A 6,000-nucleotide genomic window follows, 5' to 3' on the forward strand; every position below is an offset into this window, starting at 1 on the left:
TGGATTCGTATGCTCTGCCCAACAGTTAGCCTGATGGGAAAGGACATGAGAAGAACACAATTGGAAATTGGTGACAAGGAGGTCTGGGGAAGAAGTACGTGGACAGACTTCCCTCAGTGGGCAAAGAGTCTGAAGGTATTTGTGTCCCTGTGGATGTTCACCATTGTCTGTTTTAGGTAGGGGACTGATGTGTCATTGGGTGCACAGATCTTCGTCACTGTTATATCTCATTGTGAAATGTCGTTTTTAAGCATTCTAACATGTCTGTCTTTGCCTCAATAAATGTTTTATTTTGGTTGAATTCTGGTATCAGGGGCTGCAGACTCTGATTTTTTTTTCCGTTTGTCTCATAAATCTGTGTCCCTCCCTTCATTCTTCATCTGTTTTGGTAGTGTCTCTTATAGACACCTCAGAACTGAGTTTTGTTTTATGAGTCATTTTTTTTTTAAGTAGGCTCTATGCCCAATGCAGGGTTTGAATTCGGGACCCCGAGATTGAGTCCCATGCTCTACCGACTGAGTCAGCCAGGTGACCCCCCCTACTTTTTAAAAGATTTTACTCATTTATTTGACACAGAGATAGAGATCACAGGTAGGCAGAGAGGCAGGCGGGGGGGGGGCAGGCTCCCTGCTGAGCAGAGAGCCCTATGCGGGGCTCGATCCCAGGACCGTGAGATTATGACCTGAGCTGAAGGCAGAGGCTCAACCCACAGAGCCACCCAGGCGCCGCCCTCCTTTTGTTTTCTAATTAAAAAAAATTTTTTTTAAAGATTGTATTTATTTGACAGACAGAGATCACAAGTAGGCAGAGGCAGGCATAGAGGGGGGGGGAGCAGACTCCCTGCTGAGCAGAGAGCCCGATGCAGGGCTGGATCCTGGCAGGTTTTAACCCACTAAGCCACCCAGGCACCCCTAGATGCCCGTTTATCAGCCTATTTCATTTTACAGAGAGCTTTCTTTTTCAGAATATTTTATTTATTTATTTGACAGTGAGAGAGCATGCTGGAGAGAGCACAAGCAGGGAGAGCAGCAGAGGGAGGGGGAGAAACAGGCTCGCACCACTGAGCCGAGAGCCTGATGTGAGGCTCGATCCCAGGACCCTGAGATCATGACCCGAGCTGAAGGCAGACGCTTAACCCACTGAGCCACCCAGGTGGTCCTATGAATCAATTTTGAAATAACTTTCAGGGAGACCTGGCTGTCTGGGTTGGCACAGTGTTCGACTCTTGATTTCCGGGTTCTGAGTTCAAACCCTAAATTGAGTATAGAGATTACTTAAAAATCTTTAAAAAATAATAACAATAGTTTCCTTCTAATAAGTGAGTTGGTTACTAGGTTTTTAAAGTTTTATTTATTTAAGTAATCTCTACACCTAATGTGGGGCTTGAATACACAGCCCCCAGATCCGGAGTCTCATGCCCTGACTGAAGCAGCCAGTTGCCTCTTTACTCCAAGCATTTTTTTAAAAATTTTTTTTAAGATTTTATTTATTTATTTGACAGAGATGACAAGTAGGCAGAGAGGCAGGCAGAGAGAGATGAGGATGCAGGCTCCCTGTGGAGCAGAGAGCCCAATGTGGGGCTCCATCCCAGGACCCTGGGATCATGACCTGAGCGGAAGGCAGAGGCTTTAACCCACTGAGGCACACAGGCGCCCCACTCCAAGCAGTTTTATCATCCTTGACAACAACTCTGAACACATTTAACAATGACTACCTCTTCCCCCTTCTCTAGCCCCTGGTAATCTCTACTCTAGTTTCTGTCTGGGAATTTGCCTGTTCTAGGCACCTCATAAAATGCAATTTATTTTTTAAGTCTGACATTAGCCTTTATTTTATTTCACATTTTTGCCTGAAGGCCCTGATTTTCTATGTTTAAAGTGCATTAGCTTTACTGGGATATATCTTCGGATTGATGACTCAATGTCAGTTTCATAGAGTAGCTGGTGAGCCTTTTTGATGTGTATGTGGAGCCAGACAGACCTTTTATTTCTGGAAAGTATGCTTGGATTATGGTCTGAGATGTTAACTCTTCTCCATTTTTACCTCTTTATCTAGATTTCATTCTCTTGGTTGTTTCTCTGCTTTTTCTTCAGTGTCTTCTGTAAACTTTTCATTGGAATCTAGTCTTCCTTGGGCACTTGGGCCTTCCATGTTTAAACTTCAGCTATGGTATAATTTTGTTTTTTCTTCTCTGAGACCAATTCTTGCTTCCTTCCCTTCCCCCCTTTTTAAAAGTCTGTTTCTCTTGTTAGTTTTTGTATTTTTTTTAAAGATTTTATTTATTTACTTTACAGACAGAGATCACAAGTAGGCAGAGAGGCAGGCAGAGAGAGAGGGGGAAGCAGGCTCCCTGCTGAGCAAAGAGCCCAATGTGGGGCTCGATCCCAGGACTCTGAGATCATGATCTGAGCCGAAGGCAGAGGCTTAATCCACTGAGCCACCCAGGCCCCCTAGTTTTTGTTCTGTTGAGATATTTCCCCATATCCCCAAATGGTTATTTGAGAATATTTCATTCAGTCTAGAGTATCGTGTTACGGTTTTCTTCTGCTTTATGCTCGACTTTGAAATATTCTGAATTATATTTCTTTTTTCTTTTCTTTTTTTAAGACTCATTTATTTTTTTGGAGAGAGCGCTTGCATGTGAGCCAGGGAGGGGCAGAGGAAGAGGGAGAGAGAATCCTCAAGCTGACTTCCTGCTGAGTGTGGAGCCCGAACTGGGACTCCACGCCAGGATTTTGAGGTCATGACTTGAGCCTAAATCAAGAGTCAGCTGCTTAACTGACTGAGCCACCCTCATGCCCCTCTTGGTCTTTTCTTTTTTTTTTTTTTTTAAGATTTTTTAAAGTATTCTGAACACCTCATGTGGGGGTCAAACTCACATGCTCCCCTGGCTGAGACAGCCAGGGGTCCCTATTTGTCTTTTTTTTTTTTAATTTTATTTATTTATTTGACAGATGGAGATCACAGCAGGTGGAGAAGCAGGCAGAGAGAGAGGAGGAAGCAGGCTCCCTGCTGAGCAGAGAGCCGGAGGCGGGGCTCGATCCCAGGACCCTGGGATCATGACCTGAGCCGAAGGCAGAGGCTTTAACCCACTGAGCCACCCAGGTGCCCTCCTATTTGTCTTTTTAAAGATGGCTGTGCCAAAGCTATAAACACATTGTGTTATATTTTATCTAATACTTCGATGATTTTTATATGCTTAGGTCTCTGGTATATGTAGAATTTATTGCTGTGACCCTGTGTGAGAATTGTGTGAGGAAGGGGAGGTCGAGATTCATTTTTTCCCAAGTGGGTATCTTAACACCACTTGTTACTGGCTCTACTGGCTCATCATTCCTTGACTGATTTAAAGGGTTTCCTTTATCCTACACTAATGCCCACATATCCACAGAATTGCTTCAGGCTCTCTAAAAAATTCCATTTGTTTAATCCCTCTCTCTGGAGACCAACCCCACACACCATTATTTTTTAAAGCTTTGTAACAGATTCTGATAGCGCCAGCTCCCACATTGTTCTTTTGCTAAAGACTTTTAAAAAATTTTTTATTTATTTGTCAGAGAGATATTGTGTGTGTGCACGAGCATGGGGAACAGCAGGCAGAGGGGGAAGCAGGCTCCCCACTGAGCAAGGAGCCCAACGTGGGACTCGATCCCAGGACCCTGGGATCATGACCCAAGCCAAGGGCAAAACCTTAACTGGCTGAGCCACCCAGGCTTCCCTTGTTCTTTTTTCAAACTTGTCTTAGCCATGCTGTGTTTTGTCTTCCATGTGAATCGGCCTATCAAGTTCCATGAAAAACTGTCTCAGAGTTTTGGTTGAGAGAACACTGACATTATAGATAACCTGGGGAGAATCAGCTTGGATTACAGTGAACCTTTCCATTCGTGACCAGGGCGTCCGTGTGTGTTTGTTCCTTTCTGTAAAGGTCTTGCCCATTTCAAATTGGGTTCATTATTGCTCTAGACTCTTTGAAGTTCAGTATGTTCTCCAGTGCCTCCTTTTTGCAGGTTCTCAACGCTTCCGTGGAGCCTCTGCGGAACCCCTTTGCTTCCTCAATGACTTCTCTCTAGAAGTCCCGTACGGCGTCTGCTTGCGTTCCACTGGCATCTGGCAAGTGTTTCCTCACCTCAACTGTAGGGTAAACCCCTAAAGGGCTGGGCTGGGGTTTTTATTCCTGCTTGGGGCCCCAGAGCTCAGAGCAGGGGAGAGGAAGGGGCCTGTTCACTTGGTCATTGGGGAAGGCATGAGGTTGGGTATGACCAAGGCAGCCCTTGGCAGGGAAAAAACAGTGTCTCACTCTTAGGTACCTCAGTGTGCACACATGTGAGTGTGTTCCCCGGGCCATCACCGTTCTGTAGGAGCCTCTCATGCTTTCCCCAGCAGCTCCTTGCCATCAGCCTGGTTCAGAACTCGGCTCTGCCACTGCTCCCCGCTGAGCTGGATGATAGAGTAGCTGTCTAGGAAACCAGCCATGAGCATTCAGGGAGAGGTTGTGCGGGCACACAGCACACAGTCTGATCAGCAGGAGGCACACAGTGTGTGGGAACTTTTTTTTTCTTTTTAAAGATTTTAGTTATTTATTTGACAGAGATCACAAGTAGGCAGAGACAGGTGGGGTGGGGAGAGCAGGCTCCCACTGAGCAGAGAGCCCGATGCGGGGCTCGATCCCAGGACCCTGAGATCATGACCTGAACCGAAGGCAGAGGCTTTAACCCATTGAGCCACCCAGCCCCAGTGTATGGGAACTTTAAGAAAAAATTCCATGTAGTCACTCATTCATCCCTTGGCGAGGGTGTGTGGAGGACATTCCAGTCTGAAGGCAGGGAAGGACACGGACTGTGTAAGGTGCAAAAAGAAGGCTCAAGGTGGCAAGGGGGGGACCTCCCGTGGGGACAGTTCGGGCAGAGTCCAGGTCCTAGGGCAGATAAGTGCAGTGGGGAGCTGGGGAAGGGGAGTGATGTGATCTTTGAACAGGCTGCTCGCCCGAGGGCCAGCTGGTTGGAGGGGGTGAGGTTGAGTTGATCAGGTGAGAAGTGCCAGGCTATGAGCTCATGCCCACACCCAGGGTGAAGGTTCTGAGGGGTTCAAAGTGCACCACTGTCCTGAGCATCCTCCTATCTCCCCAGACATTGTGGGTCACAACAAAGAGGAGACAGAGATAAGTGTCCAATTTATAGCTGGAGAAACTGAGAAATGATTTACTCCTTTTAAAGCAAGGGAGGGTGAGGAGTTTTGTCCCTTGAATAGGTGCTTGCTCAGGTCATCACTCTGTCCAGTTCAAAGTAGGAACCCTGATTCTCCCCCCTTCTGTCAAGGATCAGCTGGAATCTCTGTCCTCAAGGAAGTTTTCCCTGGTTACCCCAGCCCACTGGGCTCATTCTCTCTGGCATTGGTGTGTTTTGGGATGGCTCGCTTGATGATGCATTACTTATGGCTAACTGTCCATTCAGCCATGGCTCCATTCATCACTGACCGCCCATTCATCCATTTACCTGTCTATCTACCAACCTATCCATCTACTCACCCATCCACCATCATCCTTCCATCCACCTCTATCCTTCCATCCATCCATCCATCCACCCACCCCTCCACTTGTCTACCCACCCACCTACTTATCCAACAGTCACTGAGCCCTACGCTGTGGCTGGTCTGTGCCAGGCCCTGGGCTGCTAGAGATGGTACAGGCACTTTCAAAGCCTAGAAAACTGGAGCCTCTGCATCACAGGTTGAATTATGTCCCTTCAAATTCATATGTTGAAGTCGTAACGCCCAGCTCCTCAGAGTATGACCTTACAGGATCACTGCAGATGTCATTAGTTAAAATGAGGTCATCAGGGTGGGCCCTGATCCAATATGATTGGTGTCCTTATAAAAAGGAGGGGACTTCGGACACATACCGGATACACACATGGGGAGAACACCATGTGAAGATGAAGGCAAAGACCGGTGATGCTTCTACAAGCCAAGGAGCATCAAAGATGGCCAATGGACAGCCTGAAG

Source organism: Mustela nivalis (genome assembly GCF_964662115.1).
Source record: "Mustela nivalis genome assembly, chromosome: 10".
NCBI classification, from domain to species: Eukaryota; Metazoa; Chordata; class Mammalia; order Carnivora; family Mustelidae; genus Mustela; species Mustela nivalis.